The sequence below is a fragment of the Panthera onca genome, chromosome B4, assembly GCF_046562875.1.
Source record: "Panthera onca isolate mPanOnc1 chromosome B4, mPanOnc1 haplotype 2, whole genome shotgun sequence".
NCBI classification, from domain to species: Eukaryota; Metazoa; Chordata; class Mammalia; order Carnivora; family Felidae; genus Panthera; species Panthera onca.
In genome coordinates, this window is record NC_138345.1 from 52,219,555 (window position 1) to 52,247,201 (window position 27,647).

Sequence of the window (27,647 nt, forward strand, 5' to 3'; positions counted from 1 at the left end):
TTAAGTTACCGTAACTTTGTGGCTTACGACACAGTTTCGTTACCTGGCAGTTCTGTAGGTCAAGCGTCCGACCCAGGACTCACTGGGCCAAAGTTAAGGTGTTGGCAGGGCTGTCCCTTTCCAGAGGCTCGTAGGGTAGAATCTATTTGCATGCTTTTGCGCTTCTAGAGGCTGTTCATATTCTTGGTTCATGATCTCCTTTCTCCATCTTTAAAGCCAGCAATGTTGCATCACCATCCCTTTTTCCATGGTTACACCTCCCCCTGACTCTCCTGCCTCCCTCTTCCACTTTTATAAGGACCCTTGCGATTACATCAGGCCACCCAGATAATGCAGAACAGTCTGCCTTACCTCCCCCATTTCAACCACATCTGCAGAGTCCCTTTTGCCATGTGAGGTAGTAAGGTAACGTAATCACAGGTTCTGGGGATTAGGACACGGACTTCTGGGAGGCGGGGGGGCATTCTGCCTACCTCCTACAGGGCCTGGCAAATAGTGAACTTTTGAGTGATTTCTAATATTAGTATTGCCTCATCATCATTACTGTTAATGGTAGGATTACTCATCCCTCGCACTTCAATTGTAATATTAGTGTCACAGCACTGCTGAAAATTGTATTTCCAGTCAGGGCTCTACTGGGTCTGTTTGGCAGAGATGTCAGCTGAGAATATAAGTGATTTACCAATATTTAATTTTAAATGGCACATTCATTTTTAAAAGTACTCAGGAAGAAAAATTCTTGAAAGTTTTACCAAGAGATTTTTTCCAGATAATAGCATATGATATTCATAAATCACCCTTGTCATTAGGCTATGTGGTTATTTATGCCATTTTATAGTTAATGGTTTACAAGTAAGGGGACCAGTAGCAATGTATGCTCTTCCTACTATATTTCTAATATATCTGGTTGGGAAGAGACTATGTATTGTATAATTTGCTTTATATTTTATTGTTAAATAGTTAAATAGCAAATAGTTACATTTGTAGAAGACAGCAAAAAAGGTTATACTGTTGGATTTGCTGCTTATTTTTTTAAACCTTCAGATTTATTTCTATACCAATTAAAGCCTTGAAAATTATGCTCGAGCAAGAGTTTTAGTATGTACGTCTAGAATGTTAAGTTTTTTGTTTGGCCAGATGAGGGCACTTTTTCTTTACATTTGTGAAGTTTGAACTGTGAAGCAGATTTGTTTTTCCCCATGCAAGCTGTTACTTACTTTCTGTTGTTATTGCCAGTGAGAGAAATAGTTTTGACATTTTTAATGTTTTGATTGTGTTTATTCTTATAGGTTGATCTTTCCCCAAAAGGAAAAGCTTCAGTTTCTTGCAAAGTTTTTATATTTGGAAACTTAAATGACAAAATTTCTGTGTAACAAAGTAATTTTAAGAAAGTAAATGTCCAAGTGTTTTGTGGTTTTGCTCATAATTAATAATAGAAGTTGGAATATACTTTTAATCTAATTTTAGTACTCCATTTGTTCATGGCATGATGAAGTGGCATTGACTAGACTCTCCTCTCCTCCTCACCAAATTTCCAGTGCTCATGTGGTAGTGAATCAGTGTCACTTCGCATCTCCACTAAAGTCATTCAGAAGTATGGAAAGGAAATAAAATATCAGAAGCATTTTGTCTTCAAACAGACAAAACCCCAAATACATAAATGAAAATGACTGCAATCTGACACCTATAAATAAAATATCAGAAATATGGTATGTGTAACTTTTTTATTTGCAGTGATTGCTGTCTCAGGGGCTAGGTTGAGTAGCACAAGCTTTCCAAGGTTATAGGTAATGGTACTAAAAACAATACAGACTGCAGCTAGGTGGTGTCGATGTGAATAATCCAAGGAGAAAACTAAGGAGAGAATAATGTTGAGGTTTATAAATTAAGTTTGTGCATAGCAATGAAACAGAGAACCAGCTGTTGCTTATTAAAGTCTTAAAAAAAATGACAGTATGTCATGAAAACTTGATTGAACTGAAGGAAATTCAAAGGGGGAACCAGCAAGTGTGAGATGAGAGCATGTGTAAAATTTTACACAACTTTAGGAATCAGGAGAAGGAATGAAATACTTTTAAAATATATGTATTAACAAGAGGAGTTTGAATAATACCTGCCTGCATCGGGTTAAAGACAGCTGCTATCAAGTGACCTGGAAGACGTCTCAGGTCAGGAAGCCAGCAAACCTTCGTGGCCTTTATGAACAACAGGGAGTAGCTGTAACCACTGTCGTCATAACCTCGCTTACAAGCCCACCTGTGCCTCAGGTGCTTTTCCTGCTCCTTCGTGTACTCTCGTTAACAGCTGTGTGGGGCAGCTTTTTAATTCCCATTTTAAAGATGTGGAAATTTAGACATTCGGATTAATTAGATCGCTAATCTCTTAATTGAGACCTTAAGTAATGTGGTCAGTGTCCTAGAAACCAGTAAATAATGAATTCTCAGACTGAAATTCAGGTCATAAGGATTAAAGACTCTTTAAAGTTAGGAGGAATATCCCCAAGAAGCAAAGGCTTTTTGATAAAAGGATTGAGTCGTTTCCAGTCAGCTCTGTCTCAAAAAGCCATCTCTTGGTGTGTCAAGCAGGGAATGGCGGCTAGGACGCTTGATCCCTGAGAGGACAGATTGAAGGTCTCAAGAGCAAGCGCATCTGGTGCCCATTGACGGGTGTTGTTATTAAAGTCCATTGGAGAGAAAGAAGAGTTTCCTAGTGTTTAATGTCCACCATTGTTCCCTCTTTTTTTAACCTCGGGGCTTGCTTTAAAAAAAGGAAAGAAGAGAGTGGTGATTTTTCACTTTAATTCTGGTCCCTGACTTTTATTTTATAAATTTTGGTAGCAGTCTTGTTGGCTAGACCTTACTTACCAAGACACAGTCTGCTCATATGGTAAATCAAACAAATCTTTTTTCCTGACAGTCCTTTTTAGCACGTAGTAAATATTTTAAACTTCTAGATCTTTAATGAGAATTAAATTCCCCCCCTCCCTTTTCCATTAAACATTCATTAGGAGCCTTCTATGTGCCAGCCACTTGGCTCAGCATATTGGATGCAGATGTAAGACTCAGCTGTGTCCTTGCTACTGAGTATGTAGTCTAGCGTAAGAACTCAGGAAGTGAACCAGGCATCACTGAAATGGCGTGAGTACTGTGACAGTGGGCAGTGGGCACTTAGCCCAGCCTGGATTGGAGAGGGGAGGGAAGCCTTCATAGAAGATGTAAGGTCTGAGCTGAATCCCGAAGCACAAGTGATCAGGTTATTTCTCAGATAGATAACTGAGAGGGAAGAAGGGCTGGTTTTGTCGAAGAGAAGATGTCTGTTTTGAATATTTGGGGTGTGGCACCTAGGCTTTTGAGGTAATATATTTGGTTTTTAGATATGTGGGAGTGGAAGTGTTTTCTTGGTCTGGAGATGAATACTTGAGACTCGTTTGAAGGAAAGTGACAGATAAGATGGAATAGTGATAGAATGAGGTAGAAAAAGAGGGGAGGAAGCTGGGGAATGAATGCCTGAAAAAGAGAGTTCGTGGAACCTGAGTCATGTATATCCTGGAAGCCAAAGTCAGAAGACAGAACGCCACTTTAAGAAAAGATAAATATGGGGTCAGTGGAAGGAAATGGCAGTGCTTCTAAATTGAGGAAGCCAAGTGAGGCACTAGATTTGATTAGGGTATCCGTTACTTAATTATGAGCAATGTGGTGCTGTGTTCGGTTTACGGTAACATGTTAGAGGTGTACCCCTTCTTTCTTAAACCTTTTTTATACTGGTTCTTAACTTCGAAGAAGCATTCAGGGACCTCTGTGCAAGTGGATATACATAGATGACTTACATTTATTTTGTTCCCTGCCCATCATTCGTCCGTCCTTCCTTCCTTCCTTCCTTCCTTCCTTCCTTCCTTCCTTCCTTCCGAGAATCTAATCCATATTTTCCTTGGATAGTAACTCCTTCCTTTCCTCTCTGTCAGGCCTGGTCTTAGGGGTAAGTATTTGTTGCAGACCTGACCTCAAGGGTGTGCACAGGATGTAACTGGGCCAGTGTGACTTGATCCTGGGACTTTCCTTAAGCTCTGGAGGAAGAGAATCTCTTTTGTTGGATTGAAGCTGTAAAGGTGTAAGCCTAGAGCTGCCCTCCTGGGATGAGTATCTCTGAGACAGAGAGGGGGTGAAGAGGGAGGGAAGGAGCTGAGACAGATACACACCTTTATCGTGAGTTGAGTCACTGGATCTACTTCTGGATTTTTCAATTATTTGAATCAGTGAATTCACTTCCTTTGCTTAAGCTATTTTGAATTTGATTTTCTGTCATTTTAGGGTGAGAGAAGAATTTCATTCTCCTAAAGAATGCCTATGTGCTTATGTATTTTAAAGTATGCAAAGGATCAGGGGTTTACAGATCTGTAGAGGCCCACTGAACCAAATTAAATGCCTCAGCTTTATTCTGCTTAACATTAGTACCAACAAGAGTTTCTCTATAAATCCAGAGCCAGTATTGTTATCATTAACTAATTAATGGTCATCCGTGGGACAATTTGATCTTTATTACATACATTTAACATCTTGTTATTTATTACAGTTGAGTGGATGGGATATTTTTATTAATGCCTCTTGGATTAATCAAGAGTTAACCCATTTATCTCCTCCAGCTTCTTTCAGTAAGGATATCCTTTGTGAAATGTTGAGATTCCATTTTATTCATTATCTGTCTCTCTCCGCTTATAAATATTCTTGCCAACCATAATTCTTAGATCTAGGAATCAGACCATAAACCATAAAAGCAACATAATTCACCAAAGGCCTCATAAAATTCAAATATGAAGTCATCCCTGACCCTAGCTAACTTAAGTAACTTGAAGAAAAGTGAAAATGATTTTGTTATTAGAAGTAAGCTTCCAATTCAATACAAAATGATGGATATTTTAAAATACAATTCAATAACAATGATTTGCTGCAAGGCAACATTAAAAATAATAAGGCAGTTGGAAAGTACTTGCTATGATAATAAGATTTCAGAGAGCATTGTGACATCTGTGGTAACCTAATAGGTATGAGTTAATGAGTCTGGCCACAGAGAGGGTGATTATTTCTTTCTGGGTGCTGTACCTGCATTGGATATAGCTCCTGCTAGGTACACAATCAAGCTTGTTTTGGTTATACAGAGCAAAAAGGTGGAGTTACAATTACCCGTGGTTACTTTGAGAATGTGCCTGAATTTAACATACTAAATTTACTGTTTCCTGTAGAAACAGACATTTCAGGGGAAGAAAAAAAAAAAAACCAACAAAAAACCCCAGCTAATTTCTAATTAGGTAGGACAAACGGAGCAAGAGTAAGAAGTTTAGCTTGAGTTTGAATCCCAGTCCACACTCCCAGCGCTCTGGTCATGTGTTTCTTGAAATTGGCATGATGTTTTCAGCCTCTGTGCTTTTTTGCTTTATTCCCTTACAGAATATCCTTAATGAGTTAGTAGTGAATTATGAAATACATGAATTAGTACTAATTGATATTAATATATGATATCCTATATTCTAACTCAGCTTACACTCCAGGAAGCTTTTTTGGGCATCTTAGTAAGACTTAATCTCTTACAATTTATGAACAAGCATCCTCCCTTTCTCTCCTCTCATTTGTGGAGAATTTTTGTTTTATTACTAGTAAATGCTTTATGTTAAGTTGTAGGAAGTCCAAAGAACAGTGTGCAGTTCCTGCCCTCTGGTGGTTGAAAGAAACATTGCAAACAAGTAATAAAGATATGTGCTGTGAATCTTACTAGCCTTGGTATCATTTGTTTCTTTTATTCCTGTATCATTTATGGGTTCACTGATTTATTAAGCATGTGATGAGCATCTTCTGTATGACAGTCCCTGTCTGGTGTGGTAGCAGTAGTTAACATTTTTGAGGTCTTATAAATGGAATTCCAAAAGCATGCTTTCATGACTTTGGGGATGCCGCATTTAGGTTACAAAGTGTTTTCCTATCTACGTATAACATTTCTAGGCCTGCTGAGCTTCAAATTGGTTGTAACTGTGATGGATGAAAAATGAGGAAGTATTGTGTTTTAGTCTCTTGTTGCCTCAAAACTTAGCCTTCAAACAACAAACACTTAATTTCAGAGTTTCTGGGTCGGGAATTATGGAAGTGACTTGACTGGGCACTTGTGGTGAAGCGTCTTTTAAGAGATTGTGGCCAAGATGTTGGTCAGAGCTGCAGTCACCTGAAGGCTTCACTGGGGCTGGTGGATCTGCTTCCAAGTTGATCCTGGTTGGCTTTACCCAGAGTGAGTGAGTGAAGACAGAGCAAGAGGGAAGCCAGTGTTTTCAGTGACCTGTCCTTAGCAGTCAAGCTTTTGTCACTTGTGCAATATCCTGTTGTATCTCCCAGTCGGGTGTGTTTCATGTGCAAGATACCTGCGTAAGGGCCTGAGTACCAGGAGGTGGGAATCACTGGGGACCACCTTGTACGCTGGCTACCACGTATTGTAGCCCTGTTGTAAGCATCGGTCAATGGCTTTGGGCCTGTGTGAAGAAGACACAAGTAAATCTTCAGATGGAAGTATTTTAGAGTGAAATATGGGGTTGAAAAATCAGACCAGCTCATCTTCACCTTAATTTTCCATTCTTCATTCCCCTGGGAGAATGGCGTTACGTTTTCAGTGTTCCCAAGCTGTACTTTTATTTATTTATTTATTTTTTTATTTTATTTTATTTTATTTATTTATTTATTTTTTATTTTTGGGACAGAGAGAGACAGAGCATGAACGGGGGAGGGGCAGAGAGAGAGGGAGACACAGAATCGGAAACAGGCTCCAGGCTCCGAGCCATCAGCCCAGAGCCTGATGCGGGGCTCGAACCCATGGACTGTGAGATCGTGACCTGGCTGAAGTCGGACGCTTAACCGACTGCGCCACCCAGGCGCCCCCCAAGCTGTACTTTTAAATGGGAAATAGGAAAAGAATGGTAAGAGAAATGAGTTTTATGAGAACATGCTTTTATAAAAGTGAGACTGGGACATTTTAATTTTTTTAATGTGATCTATTTATTTATGTTTCTGTGTCATTCAATGGTGAGAAATACTATTGCAGAGAGAGTGCTTAGTGATGGCTGACCAAGCGTCATAGAAATTACTGCTTGTTTTTCAAAGATTTCTTTGTCAAATTACTTACATATTTTAAATTTGAGCAGAGAGCACCGTTTTGGGTCTACAACCTGACACTGTTACTCTCATCAGTGTCATGATGAATAATGGGAATAATAGAGTTGATTGAGGGGTAAGGAGAATGTGGCCACTTCATGCATGTGCAGGTTTAAACATTGCTAGGTTAATAACAGATATGAACAGAACTGAGAGTAAAGTGTTTAAACCAGAATTTTACTTTAGTATTAAGAACATCAGGACTGTGAAATAAAATTAGTAAGGAAAATTAAAGTCACTCCTCTCAGCTGCGTTTCCCCCAAGTTATTTTCCTTCTCTGTTTTCTGTCTTAATACATCCTTTTCATAAATCATATCTGTTTTCAGGTTAGTATGTTCATTTTGGAAATATAACAGTGATACTTCCAGCACTGTGAATGTATAAGAAAGAAAAACTTAGGAGGATATAAACAATTTAAAATATTAAAATTGATCTGTTTTTCATCTAATCATTTCAGTACCATTTAGGGAACAAATCATATTAGAAATGATGTTCCTGGCTCTGCAGTTTATTAATGCTTCTGGTAATAGCCAACCTAGAGTAAATATTTCCATGGCATAACTATAATAGCCTGTAATGCTTGTTTATCTTTAAGGCCTTATTTTGCAGATTTGACTCATTAAATTAATGTAATCCCAAAAGGCAAATGGATAGATTTATAGTACTTTATATGTTGAGATTATTTTTCACTGACAGTATTCTTAGGAGTTTATTCATTTCTTATCCTGTGAACATTGAATAAAAATTTTATATAAAATTTTACATATAAAATTTTATGTATTATGCAATCTTAGTGGTGAGATGAATTTAAAGGAAACTCCCTTCACTGAACAAATATTTATTGGGCTTGTATTATATACCAAAGCCTATGGTAGTTTCTGGGGTCAGTGTTGAAGAACAAAATAGACACTGTCACTGTCAGCTGAGCAGCTGTCAGCACAGAGGAGAGATGGATGGACATTAGGCTAATAACCACACAGGTAAATATATAGGTGTATATATATTTTAATGTTTATTTTTGAGAGAGAGAGAGAGAGAGTGTGAGTGGGGGAAGGGCAGAGAGAGAGGGAGACCCAGAAACAGGCTCCATGCTCTGAACTGTCAGCACAGAGCCCGATACAGGGCTTGAACTCACGAACTGTGAGATCATGACCCGAACCGAAGTCAGATGCTCAACCAACTGAGCCACCCAGGCACCCCAATATATACGTGTGTTTTTAAGTACTTAAGCTGAGACCTGACAGATAAGTATGGGGAGTTAGTTTGCTGGGAAAGAACCTCGTGGGCTGTAAAAATCCACAGAGTCTGAAAGCATCTGGATTCCTTGCAGGAGTGAGGGGAGCCTCCCCATCTGCAGCTGGAGACAGGGCCAGCGGCCACAGTGCAGGGCCTTGTAGCCCAGTTACGGTCTTAGCACTTTATTTCAGATGCCGTGGGAAACTGTGACGGTTTTATATAGGAGAGTGCCGTCTTGTATATGACTTTGGCTGCCTGGTGGAGAATTAAATGATGCAAACTTAAATAGAAAAAGAATAGTGAAGAAGCTACTGCATTTGTCCCAATGGGAAAAGGTGCTGCATGAATTAAGGGCAGCATCAGCAGAGTTACAGGAAAGTAGATTAATTGGGGGAGAAATTTTGGAGGCCAAGCACACAGCATCTGGTGGATTACATGGGAAGAATAATTTCCAGCTTTGTGACTTAGGCAGCTGGTTTGGAAACTCCATGTTTTGAAATGAGAGAAATGGTTTATTCTTTTTGGGAGCAGGGCAAGGTGGCAAGTTAGGGAGGAGTTGTGGATTGAAGGATGGAGGTCAGAAGAAATTTGTTTCCTGGTAGGGTGAGTTTGAAATGGTTGTGGGAAAACCTAGTAGAGATTCCAGGCAGGCATTTGGGTTAGAAAAGTAGATTTGGCAAATGCCAACACATTCTGCAATTTAGGCCAAAGGACAGACTGTAAGACATGTTCTTAAGTCTTGTTTAGACTAGGGATAGGATGAGGATGACATAACTGTGCTAAAATTCTATTGGCATGAAAAACAACCGCTTTTTGAATAATTAATAAAAATCGGAATGTGGCTTAGGAAAAGAACTTTGGAAAAGAATTTTTTTTTTTATTAGAACTTTTTGTGATTTAATGCCCCCCCCCCCCCGCCCTTTCGTTTCTTGATCTCATTCTAGAGGAATTTGATTACTTACTTTTCTGTGCTTTTCCAAAGACATCAGTCCATTTCCTTATTAAATGTTGAGGTCTGGCTACAGCATGTTGATTCCCCATTTCCTCCTTGTGGCTTGTTTTTTAGAAGTTATTAATCAGCTGAATCTTAGTATCATCTTTCCCATAGTTTCTCTTAAGCTTCATTGTGCCTTTTTGGTAGAAAAACAGCCATCTATGTGCAGTAGTATCATCATCCTGACCTTTTGCTTATTCGGACTCATTTTGGAGTAATCTTGAAATCCTCCTATTCAAAGAAATGTTTAGCTCTGTTTATTAGTATTTATATTTTCAGTGGTAGAAATAATTGGTTTAAAGCTACAAAAACTTCCTTACTGATAACAATGCCTTTCTCTTGAAGCATTATAAATAAGCAAATGAACGATCACTTGATTGGATTTTTTTTTTTTAGATTACCAAAATGTCTTTTTGAAAATATTCATTATCATTTTAAACATTTATTTCTATTATTTTTTAATGTTTATTTATTTTTTGAGAATGAGAAAGACAGGATCTGAGCAGGAGAGGGGCAGAGAGAGAGGGAGACACAGAATCTGAAACAGGCTCCAGGCTCTGAGCTGTCAGCACAGAGCCCAACGCAGGACTTGAACTCACAAACGGTGAGATTATGACCTGAGCCAAAGTCAGACCCTTAACCGACTGAGCCCACCCAGGTGCCGCTTTGTCATTTATCATTTTAATGTAAAATCTGTGCCAGGCACTACAGAAGAGAGAGCTGGGGGATAATTCTTGGACTCAAGATACTTTGTAAGGTTTGTTATAAAAGCATACAACTTTATATACTGCATATAAGTCATAACAATCTGAAAGTCCACTAGTGGAAAATACCATTGTTTCTGGGGCATTATAGAGCTAAAAAACAACCTTGTAAGTCCAGCATATGTAATTATTTCTACCATGTTGGAGAAGTGAATATGATTCATTTAGTCAGAAATTTCAGTGATCTCAGGGTCCTTTCAAGTTCCCTATATGATCTTCCTCTCATTACTTGCCTCACTCTTTTGAGACAACCACTAAGTGTGTTTTAAAAGGGGTATTCTCAAGAAGAAGGCACTTCCCTATTCTCAAAATGGGCAGGACTGAGGATAGGGGAAGAAAACAACTGGGCCAGAGCCAATTTCCACATAGATTTTAAAATCTCAACGTGATGTGGTGCCTGAGTGGCTCAGTCGGTTGAGCATCCGACTTCAGCTGAGGTCCATGATCTCACACTTAGTGGGTTTGAGCCCCACGTCGGGCTCTGTGCTGACAGCTCAGAGCCTGAAGCCTGCCTCAGATTCTGTGTCTCCCTCTCTCTCTCTGCCCCTCCCCTGCTCATGCTCTGTCTCTCAAAAACGAATAAATGTTTAAAAAAATTAAAAAAAATTTAATAAAATCTCAACGTGAAAATAAAGTAAGTGGTTGAAACCCAGGTTTAACAGGCAGGCAGAAGAGAAGTCAGAAGAGAAGAACGTGATGGGTGAGAACTGGGAACGTGGCGACTTGTTAGTTCCTAAGAATGTTAACATTTGGTACTTCATGTCACTGATTTCAAACTTCCTTGACCAGGATCCACAGTAGGAAATATATATTATTACGAAATGTATTATCCACATAACATTTTTTTTCCTATAAAACTGAAATTTAAAAAAATGCTTTCCCTTTATTACCTGTATCGTTTCTTCTGTTTAATTATTTAAAAGAGGTGGTAGAAAGCATTTCATTAACTACATTTCATTATCTTCTAATGGGTTAGACCACGATTTAAAAATACTGCTCTGTGCAACAGTGAGATTTACATGGGCACCGATGGAGGCAAAGTAAGGATTGTTTTTGCATGTAACTGTTACTGTGGGTCATGTGCCAGTATGGAGAAATCAAACAACCTTTACATCCTGACACACTGCCTTCCACACAGGAAGCATCAAGTTAACATTGAATGCTGTTGAACAAACAGCTTCGTAGTCATCACTACTGTGCAGCCTAATTGATTGTTGCTAATATCAGTCTTGTCCTCTGAACTCATCTTATTGCAAGACAGGAGATGCTTGTTTATCAACTGTAGCTGCCATGAACCAAAATATTCATTAAAGTCTACAAAATAGGCTAAATTATAATCTAATCAGATAAGGAGGATCCGCTGTGTCCTCAGATCACCCCTAGACTTAGTACAATAATCATTTATTATCACAGTTCCTGTGGTGCAGGAATTCTGGAGCTGCTTGGTCGGGCAGTTCTGTCTCAGGGTGTCTTATGAAGCTTTAGTTCCATGGGGCTTTAGTCTCTAAAAGTTTGAAAGGTTTGGCTGGAGGATCACATGGCTGGCAAGTTGGATCTGGCTAGCTGGTTTCTCTCCATGTGGGCCCCTCCACAGGGTTATGTGGCCCTCAAGATCTGGCTTTGTCCAGAGTGAGCTATCTAAGAAACCAAGACAGAAGCTGCAGTGAAGGGGACTACAGTGGAGTGAATACCAGGAGGTGAGGATCCTTGAAGGGTATCTTAGAGACTAGCTGCCATACCTTAAATGAATATCTCTGTTAATAACAAAGTTTAGGGCTCAGGGCTGTAAGAACAAGGACAAGGATCTAGACACTCATGTATAGGTAGACTAGGAAATTCCAGGTGAACTATATATATTTAATAGTACTGCCAGCATGTATTATCCTGAAGGATTGGCTTTGTGGTCATTGTTAAGACCTACTTTTCTAAACTAGTGGGAATTTTTAATGAAGGAAAAAGTAAACACGTAAATGCTTGTTTTATTTGTGAATTTTGTAAAGCATTTTCAGAGACATACTGACATTTAGTTAGCTAAGTACAGAACTATGAAAAATTGGTTAAATACTAGGAAGACCCTAAAGGAAATGAGTATGAATAGAAAATAATTTACTCTCTGTAAAAGTGGTAAATACTAATCATTAACAAGTAAAATAATCTATTAAACCAATTGGACGGAGGCATGTGTTAACTAAACTTTTAGAAGATTGTCATAACATTCCAGTTAATTGATATTCTAGATTAGGATTTGGCAGTAGGGGCCTGTGGACCAAATCCAGCATGCTGCCTGTTTTTGTAAATAAAGTTTTATTGGAACACAGCCACATTCATCTGTTTCCATATTGTCTGTGACTGCTTTCTCACTGCAATATCAGAGGCAATAGTTGTGTGACAAAGACTGTGCACAAAGCCTAAAATATTTACTGCCCTTTGAAGAATAAGTTTATTGACCCCTGCTCTAGATTTTAGACTTTTAAAATACGAGATTAGGTTTTGGAGTGCCGATGGATGCATAAATCTACAGACAGTAGCATGTAAACATAAAAAAAAAAAATGCATTGTGAACAGCATTGTAATTTTTTTTAGAAGAAAAGTCTTATTAATTAGAAGAGGGAGGGACAGAATATTGTAAGATTCACAAGAATAATGCTTCATTAGGCAAGACTTTGCTTATTAAGAAAATTCATGAGCTTTGAATAGGGCCCATGTGGGAACATATGAAGCCAGCATTTGAAAAGCAAATGTGAACATTATGTTGACTGAATTAGGTTAGTGTGAAAAACCAATCTAAAAATTTTAATCTATTCTTAATCTGAATTAGAAGTTAAGAATTTTATTATTTACTTTGAAATCTTTTCTGGTTTATGGTGAGAGTTTTGCTTTTTTGCCTTTTTTTTTTTTAAACATGTAAGTATAGTCTTCAGAATATGTCCCCTGACTAATATCTATTTTCTACCCTTCTGCAGAATGACTTAAAGAGATATGCTTAATGGTGTGCTGCAGACAAATTGAAGAATGAAATTTCCAAATAAGAAGCCCAAAATTTAGGGCTCTGGGCTGTATGAGCAAGGACAAGGACCTAGGCACTCATGTGCAGGTGGACTAGAAAATCCCAGGTGAAATATAGTTCTAATAGTACCACCAGCATAAGTTATCCTACCGGATTGGCTTTGTGGTCATTGTTAAAACCTGTTTTTCTAAATTAGTGGGAAAAATTTGTACCAAATAGAATATACGTTAAGATTGTGATATAAAGAAGAAAAGATGTGAAGTTGTTTTAGCATTTTAATCAGGCTCTGTACTAGGCATATTTCAAAAAGTGGCTCATTTACTGCTCTCAGTAACTCCATAGGATAAGAAATGGTGTTATCGTCACTCAACGTATGAGTAAACTGAACCTTAGAGAGTTTAACTTGCCCAAATCCAGTAGTAGGACTAGGACTTACGGTCTGAGGACATCTCATTCCAGATGTCTCCACATCACACCGCCAGCCTCTAAATCTGTCATCTTGTTCCTAGCTCCTATTATTTTTTTTTCCCTTTTCTTTTCCCTTCCTCCCACCTCTTCTTACCTTTCCCATTTCCTTTCTTTTTTTTTATTGTTAATTACATAACTAGTATGTGCTATCAAAAACAATTTAGCACAAGAGTATAAAATAAAAAAAGAAAGTAGCCTTTATCCATACTGTTCTCTTGCTTCTTGCTTCTTTTACCCAAGATAATATACATAGATATCATAGATATCTCCCATGACAGGACATACAGTTCTTTCTCCCTTCCTGTTTTTAACAGCTGTGTGACATGTTCCACAGTACAGAAACTTTAATTTATGCAGCGATTCCTGTTGATTATTCTCTTGACTTATGGCATCTTGTTTTCTGTCTTTGTTGCTGTTTATATAACTTGGCCTAATGAGCATCTGGTGCTTGCCTTGCACACACTAATTGAAATGACTGAAGTTTATCTATCATCACTCTAAATAATTTTTAAAAAGCAATGGTGACCTTAGTGATATTTTGAGTCTGATTTCTTGAATAGGATTTTGTCTCTGTATCATGAGGTGTTGTGACCCTTTCTTAAACTCATTGAAAATCTTTATTCTTTTCTCAGTTGTCAGCAGATTATAATTTATATGTCAATTATAACAAGAAAATTTAAGGATGAGCTATCTCCATCAGAAGTTTTAAATTATCACATAAAAATGACAAGTTGATGGGGCACCTGGGTGGCTCAGTCGGTTAAGCAGCTGACTTCAACTCAGGTAATAGTCTCGTAGTTCATGGGTTCAAGCCCCACATCAGGCTTTGTGCTGACAGCACAAAGCCAGGAGCCTGCTTCAGATGCTGTATCTCCCTCTCTCTCTGCCCCTCCCCCACTCCTGCTCTGTCTGTCTCAAAATTAAATAAACATTAAAACTTTTTTTAAATGATTTAAGTTGATTCTTCATAGGTCATTAGACTGTAAACCTTATACATGATTGTATATATATAGTAAAAAAAATTTGGCCATGAATTGTCAGAAAGTAGTTTTTCTAAAAGAGCATTAAGATATCTAACCTAATTCCTGGTATCAATTTAGTAACTTATTTAAAAAAGTACAACACCATTGTTGACATACTGGTAAAGTATTCTTTTTATACACCAGTGATGCTTATTTTGGAAAGTACTATTGGTATTTTAGAAAACTAACTTTTCTGCATTAGTACAAAGTATCTACTTGTATGTAGTAGTATTTATTACATGAATGAAGGGATGGATGGATGGATAGGAGAGAGGAAGGAGACAAAAAATTGAGGAAGTTATCTGTTTGTTAGTACAACAATGTTAATGGTTGTAGTAGGACTGGAAAGAATAAAAATCACCTTATCTGGCTAGCAGGGAGTGTCCAGCAAAGCAAAGAAGAAAACCTACCCGTTTGCCCTCTTGTTTTGGAAGAGTATGAATAGAAGGGAGACACCATGTGGCAGAGCAGGAAAAACATGCACTCTTTCTTACCCCTTTCTTCAGTTTCATAGCCATGCAACCCTAGATAGCTTCTGTCTGTTTTCACCTTTTCACATATATAGTGCGAATAGTAAAACCCATCTGATGGTGTTCTTGTGCAAAAGAAAGATCAGTCACATACCCACAATACCTGAAGTGATTCTCAATAAATGATACTTGGTATCATGGTGTTGCTGAAGTTGCTGGTCTGGCTTATGAATTTTTAGCTTTTCTTCTGTCTGTGATTTTCTTTCTTTTTTCTTTATTTTTAGAAAATCACTTAGAGTACTAATTTTTGGGTGGTTTATAATTAATGGAGTGAGAAAATAAGCAGGATGGGCTTTCTGGATGCCAAAATTGATTGATGATATTGACTATTAAAATTTTTAAATCCTTGGGGCACCTATGTGGCTCAGTTGGTTAAGCATCCGACTTCGGCTCAGGTCATGATCTTGCAGTTTGTGAGTTCGAGCCCTGCATTGGGCTCTGTACTGACAGCTCAGAGCCTGGAGCCTGCTTCGGATTCTGTGTCTCCTCCTCTCTCTGCCCCTCCCATGTTCATGCTCTGTCTCTGCCCCTCCCATGCTCATGCTCTGTCTCTCAATAATAATAAATAAACCTTAAATATTGAAAAAAAATATTTTTAAATCCTTGTTTGTTGGCTGCAGTAAATCAACAATTTAGTCAAGTCCTGAGAGCCAACTTGTCTTACTACCTTTAGAAATGAACGTATCTCTTGCCAAATGTATCTCCTTCCCTGCCTTTCTGCAGAGATGGCTCTCTTCTCTACTGACCACATTGCTCTTCCAACATTAAGAACCTCTTTGTTTTCATCTTACTCAGTTTCTTGGCAACATTCAGCATAGTGAGTCCTTTGACACCTTTTTCCCCTTGGCTTCTATGACATCATGCACTTCTGGGTTTTTTGCTGCTTTTCTGGCTACTCTTTTACTGGCTCTTTTTCTTTTGCCACAGCCATTTTGGTCTCTCTGCCATTCTTCAAATATGCTAGTGAAATTATTTTGGAAAATCTTACTTATTCCTGCCTTGGGGCCTTAGCACTGACCTCTCCCTCTCTGCTTGGCTTTTTGCTCACTTCCCATCTTTTGAGTGAGACCCTGACCCCTGTTATCCTTGCAACACTCCTAACTTTTTCCTTTTTCCATAGCATTTACCCCTTCTATCATACTACATAGTTTACTTATTTATTATGTTTGTCTATCTTCTCTGATAGAGTATAAGCTCCATGAGGGCAAGGATTTAGATTTTGTTTCCATAGATTGCACCAAACACCTAGCATAGGGCCTGGCACGTAGTAGGCATCGTTGATTGATGAAAACACAGCATCTATCCTGTGTTCTCTTTTAAGTCATCTCATTCACTTCCAAGGCTCTTTGCACACCGTATGCCAATCATCCATAAATCTACATCGCCTGCCTAGATGTCTAGGCTCTTGCATGTCTCTACTCACTGACCTGTCCACGTAGTGTCTAGTGGATGTAATCAGAAAACAAAAAGATTTTACAGGCATCCTTAATTTCTCTCTTTCCTTCATTGACCCTTCCTTCCCCTTCAGTCTATCAGTAGGCCCTGTTGACCCTTCTTTTCAGAAAGTGTGCCACTATCATCTCTCACCCAAACAACAGCAGCAGCCTCTCAGCTTTTCCCCTGCTTCTATTTTTGACCCATTGCAGTCCATTCTCCACACTGTAGCCAGAAGCATCTTCTGTAAAATGTAAAAAGGTAAGCAGATCAGCCCACAGCCTTCCAGTGGCTTTCCATACCACTTACAGTAAAATCCAGAGTCCCTTCTTTGGCTTATAAATCCAGCGCTGGTTGACCTGCTGTCTCTCATCTCTTAACTGTTTTCCCCTCATCCCTACCACACTGTGGACACTGAGGCCTTCCTTCTTCTCCCTAGATATGCTAACCTTAAAGCCTTTAGACTAACTGTCCACTCTATCTGGACTCCTTTTCCCTCTTTCTGCTACTGTGTAAGATGTTGCTTACATGTTGCCTGTTCAGGATTTGTCTTGACCATCCATTCACTCGGTTACTCAGCCTGTCTTAGTTGTTTGCATAATAACCCTTTCCCACTATCTTATATATTGTTCATTGAGTTTTTTCCCTAATAAGAATATAAGCTCTGTGAGAGGTCTTTGTAACTTTTGTATCACTGAAAACATTTCCCTAATACATACAACAGTGTCTGATAGAGTTGATGCTTGATAAGTATTTGTATACTGAATGAATAAATGAACAACAGAGAACAACTTGTTTTTTAAGAGTTCCAAATTTCTGTAATACTTAATATTTTAACTAACTGATTAAGAATATCCTTAAGAATAATGGGAGAAAAATATGATTGTTCTGATTTGGGGAAAGAGGCATTAGTGCTCTGTGTCTTAGTAGAAAGCAGAAAATAGTCCCACCCCATCCTCATTTTCTCTTTTCATGTGCACAATACAGTATTTTCAAAATATTCTTCTCTTATGTCTTTATTCAGAAGCAAAATTGTTTTGTGTTTGCTTTTGTTTTTCTAGGAAAGCATGAGAGGTTTTCTTTATACTCTAAGCGTTGTCTCAAGCAAGAGGCTGTTTGAATGCCAAAATAATGTATAATTAAGTCTATTCATTATCTTGCCGCATGCTAAGTAGATGCTAAGGGCTTATCACTGCAGTAAAAGTCACTAGGATATTTAAGTTTATTTTATGAAATATGTTTTAAAATTTAGCTTTTTCAGACAACAAATTATCATGCAAAATGTATTCCTTTGCCCACGATTCTTGCAAATACATGCCCCAGATTTTGTAGGGATTCTTCCTGTTACTACTTGTTATTGGACACTTCTGGGGGCTCACTTTTTTGCTGTATGTATTTGAAAAAAATTCCTAATTTCATTGCATTAAGACTGAAGACTTTTAAAAAGCAAAGTGCTTCCACATTTTTAAATGCCATCTGAAGATTTCTGAGTGAGAAAGCAGTAAAAAATAAAAAGGAATCTTCTACCGACAAGTTGTGTAGTGTCAGTACTTCATGATTATTTATGTATCCATGTCTCCCTGCACACTAGCGAGTGCCTAGAACAGTGGCTTGTAACCAGAGGAACCTCAAAATCATGGAGAGAGCTTCTTCATAATGTCTGGCCCCACACCAACTGGTCAGATTGAAAGATTTCTGGACCCTGACTACGTGTGCCTGAGTTTTTCAGCTACACAAATGATCCTAATGTGAACTATGGTGAAAACCAAAATGGCGACAAGTTGCAGTAGAAGGTTCTCGCGCTCCCTTCCATTCTCCCTCCTCTTGTCTCCGGTTCCCTCCCTGTAGTTCACTGTCCAATGAATGGCAAGTATGTTTAGTCATAGAGATATCCGTCCATCCTCCTGCACTGCACCAGAACTGTGCAAAGTCTTTAGAGGTTACTCACTTGTCATAGAAATAGATTATATCTTTTGTTGAATTTTTACAGATTCATTCATTCTTAGCAGAGTAATATTTAGGAAACATTTTATCAAGTTTTGTAGGTAGTGAAAGGGTAAGCAAATCAATGGTGAGGGGTCCCTGAGTGGCTCAGTCAGTTAAGCATCCGACTCGTGGTTTCAGCTCAGATCAGTGGGATCGAGCCCTGCATCTGGCTCTGTGCTGACAGCAGGGAGCCTGCTTAGGAGTGGCTCTCGTGCGCTTCTCTCTCTCTCTCTCTCTCTCTCTCTCTCTCTGCCCCTCCCCCGCTTGTGTGTGTGCACACGTGCTGTCTCTCAAGATAGATAAATAAACATTTAAAAAAAAGAACGATAAGAGATAAAGATGTTTAAAAAAGGTAGGATCTCTAATTAAGATCAAAGGTAAATGTAATTATAAGATTACCTCAATGTTAAATCACAATGCTAAAGTTGAATGTATAGGAGAGAGAAAATTCAGGTTAAAGAGTTATTTTTAAGTAACATGGAAGAATCCAAAACGTAAATTAAAAAATGGCTGTGCTATGCCAGTGGGCTGGAATTAATGCCTTTTTACCTACTTTTGTGTCTGCCGATCTTTCCAAAGTTATATCCTTCATTTAGCTGTTGAGCACATGACCAGCCTAGCTCCTCCATTATGCAGGATATAAAGCACTTCTTGCTGTCTGCTTCCAAATTCCACCCCTGAATATTAGCTTCCCTTCCTCTCTTTTCTCTCTTCCCAGTTTTGACAGCCTACATTTCCCAGCACTCACACCAGTGCGGCCAGTTCCCAGTCCTCTGCTGCTCTGCCTCCAGTCTGGCCGTTTCCTCTTCCCTGCATCTTCTTTCTGGTCCAGATCCTCGTGTTTATCCAGGGCATTTCAAAAAGGTCACCCCCTCCCAAAGCCTTCTCTAAATTTCCCTCATCAGAATGCTGTCTCTCTTCCCTCTAAACTCCCCAGTGCAGCAAGGCACCTCTCTCTTTTGCTGTGATCACCTTGTAATAGTGTCATGTATTCTTGCCTCATCTTCTACAAGCTCGTTTGAAGACAGAGATAATCGTCCTTTTGTTTGTTTCTACTGTACATTGCCTTGCACCATGCCTCATATGTAACATGTTTTTAATAAGTATTTATAGATCAGAAGTAGATTTGTTACAGAGAGGGAGGCAAGCCATAAGAGACTTTTAAATACAGAGAACAAACTGAGGTTGGAAGGGAGTTGGTGGGGGGGGGAGCAGGGGACAGGGAAAATGGGTGATGGGCATTGAGGAGGGCACTTGGTGGGATGAATACTGGGTATTTTATGTAAGTGACGTATCGCAGGAATCTACTCCCAAAGCCAAGAGCACACCATATACACTGTGTGTTAGCTAACTTGACAATAAATAATATATAAAAAATAAAAATAAAAAAATAATAATAAAGCAGTTTTTTCTTCTAATAAAATAAATATTTATTTATGGCACCAAAAAAAAGTAGATTTGTTTGTTTTAGTGAAGAACTTTTCCTTTCTCCTTCAGAAATCATAGTTTTCTAAAAGTTCTTTTTTAAAACAGAATCATCACCCTGACACATACTGTGCACAAAACTTATTAGACTTAACAATACATAAAACATATGCATGTTGACACTTTTTGATACCTTGTATGACTCTTGGTATTTGCTTTTATTCTGTGCTCCTTCTTTTCCTGGGCTTTTTCTTTAGAGAGAGGATGCTTATGTAGCATACATTGCCCATAGACCTTGCAATTAAACCTACCTAACACTCCTTGGCAATAAGAATGAGCTGCTTTGATAGAATGCTAAAGAAAATGATATGTTAGTAGCTTTCTTTGAACTTAACACTTTTTTTTTTTTTTTTTTTTGGGGGGGGAAAGGTATTGGAGTCAGGTGTGGTTCCGTAAATAGTTGTCCATGTTCTTTTTTTAACATTTTTTTTTTTAATTTTTTTTTTTTTAACGTTTATTTATTTTTGAGACAGAGAGAGACAGAGCATGAACGAGGGAGGGTCAGAGAGAGGGAGACACAGAATCTGAAACAGGCTCCAGGCTCTGAGCTGTCAGCACAGAGCCCGACGCGGGGCTCGAACCCATGGACCGCGAGATCATGACCTGAGCTGAAGTCAGCCGCCCAACCGACTGAGCCACCCAGGCGCCCCTTAACATTTTTTTAATAACTTCTCTGAGCCTTTTAATGATCTTGCCTCACCATCTATGAAAGAAGGGCCTTATCTTCATTGCTCCCATGGAATTTGTTTCCTGTGCCTTCTTACTTCCCCAGGTCTTCCAGATTAATTTGGAGTCAGGAGGGAAGGGGAAGCAAGGCTACTATTTACAAAATGGTCTCATCTTGTGGGGTGCCTGAGTGGCTCAGTCGGTGTAACATCCAGCTTCGGCTCAGGTCATGATCTCACGGTTCATGAGTTCAAGCCCTACGTTGGGCTCTGTGCTGACAGCTTGGAGCCTGGAGCCTGCTTCAGATTCTGTGTGTCTCCCTCTCTCTCTCTACCCCTCTCCTGCTCACACTGTCTCTCTTTCAAAAAAAAACATTAAAGAAAATTTTTTTAAAAAATGAGACATTTGTATTGGGGTAGTTAGGTATTTAATGATGGGGAAGTGTAGAAAGGAAAATCGTAAATTAGTATATGGACACAGTTAGATGGGTTAGCCCCACTCTGCCTGTCGTTTGCTATCCTTAAGCTTGGCGTGTATCGAGTGTATGAACACTTCCGATTTTCAAGGTGAAAATGGGAAGTGGATTCATAAGAATTTTCTGTTTGTTTTTGGTGGGGCTATATCTGCTGTGCTAGTTTTTTTTTTTTTTCCTGAAAGATTTAAATGGTCATAGTGAGCATTTTGACCATATTTCCATCTTGCAAAAGTGTATGGCCTTTGTAGCAACTTACTCGGCAAACCAGGCAAATTAGTTATTTGATTACATAAGCATACATATGCAAACTATGTGGTTGATTTGTGTGTGGGGGCGGGGGGAATTTTTGTAAAAATTATTTTTAAGAATGCAAAAAAAATTTATTAATCCTGTATAACTTTATCAATATTTGGGTGACGTCTGTTGTTACATAAGCTTATAATTCATTATATAATATATACTCTATAGATGGGAAAATCTTTACTGCTATATTTTTGAAGATAGCAGACATGTTTAATAAAGATAATGAACATTTCAGTTTATTGATGTGTATTAGTATTTCCAAAGGCAAAATTAAAATACTACTGGATAGTTTGCAGATTGTTTTATTTGATGTATAGCCAAGAGTACAGAATAAGGGGTTAAAAAGTGAAATGGGAATGGTTTATCGTTTGCCTACTCAGTGGTCAGATTTATTTTTTGGAATCACATCCTGCATGTCTTGATATTTTCAGTTCATTTCAGTATTTTGGGAGATACCTATGTTGATATAGTTAATGAAATACTGAAGCCTAAGGACTTGTTTAAAAAAAAAAAAAGTATAGAGATAATTACTTCCAGTCACATCAAGTTAAATGAACCACAAAAATCATGAAGTCAAAAACAAATCAATTATCATTTGGCAGTTCCGTTTAGTTTATTGCAGTTAATGATCTTCGATTGAATTTGCAGCTCTCTGGGTTTGTTTGGAAATAGGCCATCACATGCTGAGATGAAATACCAAGTCATTTAAATTAGATACCGAGCATGCTCATATGAAGTACTTACTCTTGGAGACTGCAGTGTGGTTCAGTTTTCTTCCAGTGGGAAGAGAAGAAAAGAGCTCACCGAGTGCCCTTTTGTCATCATTCTGTCAGAGGGCACGTAATTTGTCTTTGGAAACCAGAAGCCTGAGACAAAGAGAAGAATGCAGGTTTTTAGCAAAAGGCTATTTGGTGAGCTAATTAGCTGTTTTATTCTATTCTGTAATTCCTAGCAAGGCTGTGTCTTTACTTCTATCTACTGCTTGTTTTGTACTAAGCTGAAGCTTTATGTAGCAAGTAACTTAGCTGAGATTGGGAGAAAATTGTTTCTGCTGCCAAATCTCACTCTTGAAATATTTTCAGTACATTCCTTAGGTGACAAGTTCATAAATTGCTATGATGATACTCCTTCGTGTTCTCCACAAATTTCATTTGCTCACTGGTGCTGAATAATGCTGGCAGGATTGTGTGCTGAGGGAGCGCAGGATATGTCTGCTTGGGCTAGTTTAGCATTTTTGTTCTTGTGTTTTGATGAAATTATAATTTTTGCTTTCACATTTCTGTACTATATCTTAAAAAGAAAAAGTAGTGGGTAAGATTTCATTTAGCTTAAAAGCAAGAATTCTTGAAATGAGAGGATATGTTACATAGTATATGTACATATTGTTATATAGATGATTCAGAAATAAGTTGGCTTTGTAATCTAATTGGTCATTTACAGTACACTAAAATAAAATGAAATTGACAACACTTTGTGAAATATGTTCCACTTATTTAGTATGCATATTTAGAAACCGTTCTGTCTTTAGTTCTTAAAGTAGCTACAGAAGTGTTTGGCATGTAATAGTTTTGCCGTTCTGGGCTCTTCTTTCTTCCCTTGAGCTCCTTAGCATGATTGCTAGGAAATGTTTTGTAGTCGTTTCTGTTATCCAAGTGCTCATGTTTTACCATGAAGTTAAAGAGAGAAGTTTTTGTGCATTTTCCTATGTCATGCTCTCATAATATCATAACATTTAAAGTCTACAAATTATTAATTCATATTCAATTGATTTATATTTGCCATAGATAAGCTTGGCAGCCAAATCTTCAGAGTGTTCTGAAAGTTAAAATTGCATACTCGGCATGAGATAAATCATTGTATTTTTTAAAGATTTGAAGAAAAGGCATAAAATTACCATATTTATTTCCTTGGAGGAAAATCATGTTCATTAGTAAATGTAAATGTCAGGTAGGGAATTTGAGGTAGAGAAGGTGTTTTAAAGAGTTCTAGAAAAACGATGCAGGGGGTGGGAGGAATAGGAAGAGAATACTAAAGGCTTAGTGCCTTCAAATGCCAGGCAATTATGTGATGCTTTCCTGAAATATCTTTATTTTGTGAACTGCCCCCACTATGCCATTTTCCAGGATTGGCACATGTGAAGGAGGTGGGTGTATACTTAAGCTTGTATGTTCGTGGAAAGGGAGGGTTAGCACTTAGAGATGAGGACTAAGTGGCAATACTCGAGAAGTCTGTTCCCACTTGTACATACTGACTCACTTGTGTGACCTTGGGCAGCAGGCGCACTCTGTTTGTTTCTACTTATTTTTAGTATAGTACTGTATCATGGAGGTTCATTTAAGATTTCTAAAGTAATAAGATTATTTCTTGGACTGTTGCAAAGATTTGTGAGGACTGTAAGTCATTCCCAGATACCTACTGTGGGGAAACAAACAAGTGTTGCTTTATAAGTCTTTTTTGGTCTTTGAAACTAATTTGCTAATACATATTTAGTTTTTGAATAATCATGAAATTTTCATGAAGAATTGTACTTTACCCTATTTTCTCTTATGTATTTAGTCCCATTTGCCTCTATTCATAGACCTTCATAGATCTTCAATAGAAGATAAATCGATAATCAATTGAAGTCTGTTAAAGAAGAATATGGAGGAGTGCCTGGGTGGCTCAGTCCGTTAAGCATCCGACTTCGGCTCAGGTCATGATCTTGCGGTTCGCGGGTTTCAGCCCGCATTGGGCTCTGTGCTGACAACTCAGAGCCTGGAGCCTGTTTCAGATTCTGTGTCTCCCTTTTTCCCTGCCCCTCCCCCACTTGTGCTCTGTCTCTATCTCTCAAAAATAAATAAACACTAAAAAAATAATTAGAAATACTGGGAGAGTGAAAGGAGGGAAATATGAGAAGAAGAGTGACTGATGACAAGGATTTCTTTGCCAGGTTTCTGCAGATTAAGCACATACCTGTATATTTTGTTCATTTCCAAATCATTAAGTTCATCTATTCATTTATTTAACTTAACATCTACCAATTAAGGATGACTTCTTTCCCTAACTTTTATGAAGTTCAGTAGTGCTTAAAGATCCCAAGTGGTCTTCCCTCATAGTCAAGTAAGTCTGGGAATAATGGGCCATAAGGACTTATTTATGGCAGAACTTCTTGGCCTTTAACATCTTGTTCAGAACTTTATTCTAGAACTTAGTTTTCTCTGAAATATGATTTATTATATTTAATTGTAATGTATGATATAATTATATTTATATAATATATAAATATAAAATATAAATATAATTATATTTAATTATAATTAGTTTAAATAATATATGATATGAACATTTACCAAACATGTAAATAATTCTGAATTTGAACCCTTCTATTTGAAGTGTCTGGATAAGTGAAAGAGGAATTATGAGTTTGCTTCTGTCCTCCAGAAAATTGCCTCAGTTCTTTTCTTGTTTTACATTTAAAAGAACAATCTTAGAAATATAGTGTAAATGGGATATAAAAGGTATGATTAGATTTGGGGATAGTGCTAGTGATATAAGCTGAACTTACATTTTTGAAAGCCTCAAACTCTGAACGTACAAGCAGTAAGCAAGCATGTATGAGGTATTTGGGGGGGCAATACGGCCAAATAAAGATTTTGATAATTCTCACAAGTTTTCATCCCTTCCCTTAAAGTTACTTCTAGATTAGTCCTGTGGAGAAACAAATTTTTAAAATATGGTTTGTAATGGTAAATGAGTGGTGTTTGTAGTCTGGTGGGCCAGACTAGCTTTGCCACTTGTGATTCAGGCAAGTGTCTTCTTTTCTCCATTCTGTGTTTTCAGTAATACACAGAAATGTCAATATTTTCTTTTAGATTATGAAAATTTAATTTTATTTTATTTTTTTTATTTTTTTTTTATTTTTTTATTTTTTTTAATATATGAAATTTACTGTCAAATTGGTTTCCATACAACACCCAGTGCTCATCCCAAAAGGTGCCCTCCTCAATACCCATCACCCACCCTGCCCTCCCTCCCACCCCCCATCAACCCTCAGTTTGTTCTCAGTTTTTAACAGTCTCTTATGCTTTGGCTCTCTCCCACTCTAACCTTTTTTTTTTTTTTTTTTTTTTTTTTTTTTTTTTTTTTTTCCTTCCCCTCCCCCATGGGTTTCTGTTATGTTTCTCAGGATCCACATAAGAGTGAAACCATATGGTATCTGTCTTTCTCTGTATGGCTTATTTCACTTAGCATCACACTCTCCAGTTCCATCCATGTTGCTACAAAAGGCCATATTTCATTTTTTCTCATTGCCACGTAGTATTCCATTGTGTATATAAACCACAATTTCTTTATCCATTCATCAGTTGATGGACATTTAGGCTCTTTCCATAATTTGGCTATTGTTGAGAGTGCCGCTATAAACATTGGGGTACAGGTGCCCCTATGCATCAGTACTCCTGTATCCCTTGGATAAATTCCTAGCAGTGCTATTGCTGGGTCATAGGGTAGGTCTATTTTTAATTTTCTGAGGAACCTCCACACTGCTTTCCAGAGCGGCTGCACCAATTTGCATTCCCACCAACAGTGCAAGAGGGTTCCTGTTTCTCCACAGCCTCTCCAGCATCTATAGTCTCCTGATTTCTTCATTTTGGCCACTCTGACTGGCGTGAGGTGATATCTGAGTGTGGTTTTGATTTGTATTTCCCTGATAAGGAGCGACGTTGAACATCTTTTCATGTGCCTGTTGGCCATCCGGATGTCTTCTTTAGAGAAGTGTCTATTCATGTTTTCTGCCCATTTCTTCACTGGGTTATTTGTTTTTCGGGTGTGGAGTTTGATGAGCTCTTTATAGATTTTGGATACTAGCCCTTTGTCCGATGTGTCATTTGCAAATATCTTTTCCCATTCCGTTGGTTGCCTTTTAGTTTTGTTGGTTGTTTCCTTTGCTGTGCAGAAGCTTTTTATCTTCATAAGGTCCCAGTAATTCACTTTTGCTTTTAATTCCCTTGCCTTTGGGGATGTGCCGAGTAAGAGATTGCTACGGCTGAGGTCAGAGAGGTCTTTTCCTGCTTTCTCCTCTAAGGTTTTGATGGTTTCCTGTCTCACATTCAGGTCCTTTATCCATTTTGAGTTTATTTTTGTGAATGGGGTGAGAAAGTGGTCTAGTTTCAACCTTCTGCATGTTGCTGTCCAGTTCTCCCAGCACCATTTGTTAAAGAGACTGTCTTTTTTCCATTGGATGTTCTTTCCTGCTTTGTCAAAGATGAGTTGGCCATACGTTTGTGGGTCTAGTTCTGGGGTTTCTATTCTATTCCATTGGTCTATGTGTCTGTTTTTATGCCAATACCATGCTGTCTTGATGATGACAGCTTTGTAGTAGAGGCTAAAGTCTGGGATTGTGATGCCTCCTGCTTTGGTCTTCTTCTTCAAAATTACTTTGGCTATTCGGGGCCTTTTGTGGTTCCATATGAATTTTAGGATTGCTTGTTCTAGTTTCGAGAAGAATGCTGGTGCAATTTTGATTGGGATTGCATTGAATGTGTAGATAGCTTTGGGTAGTATTGACATTTTGACAATATTTATTCTTCCAATCCATGAGCAGGGAATGTCTTTCCATTTCTTTATATCTTCTTCAATTACCTGCATAAGCTTTCTATAGTTTTCAGCATACAGATCTTTTACATCTTTGGTTAGATTTATTCCTAGGTATTTTATGCTTCTTGGTGCAATTGTGAATGGGATCAGTTTCTTCATTTGTCTTTCTGTTGCTTCATTGTTAGTGTATAAGAATGCAACTGATTTCTGCACATTGATTTTGTATCCTGCCACTTTGCTGAATTCATGTATCAGTTCTAGCAGACTTTTGGTGGAGTCTATCGGATTTTCCATGTATAATATCATGTCATCTGCAAAAAGCGAAAGCTTGACTTCATCTTTGCCAATTTTGATGCCTTTGATTTCCTTTTGTTGTCTGATTGCTGATGCTAGAACTTCCAGCACTATGTTAAACAACAGCGGTGACAGTGGGCATCCCTGTCGTGTTCCTGATCTCAGGGAAAAAGCTCTCAGTTTTTCCCCGTTGAGGATGATGTTAGCTGTGGGCTTTTCATAAAT

At 38.1% G+C, this 27,647-nt stretch overlaps 1 protein-coding gene across 12 annotated transcripts in view; it reads left to right on the plus strand.

Annotated features, from left to right (window-relative positions):
- PLEKHA5 (pleckstrin homology domain containing A5) overlaps window positions 1-27,647 on the plus strand; it is a 246,913-nt gene that overhangs the window by 62,392 nt on the left and 156,874 nt on the right. Inside the window, exon 1 of one of the 12 annotated variants that reach the window (XM_060658242.3) lies at window positions 22,338-22,465. The exons of the other annotated variants lie outside the window; for them this stretch is intronic. The gene's annotated coding sequence lies outside the window, so the exon portion shown is untranslated. Of the gene's footprint in view, window positions 1-22,337; window positions 22,466-27,647 lie in introns of those variants that run through there. 12 annotated transcript variants of the gene reach the window in all.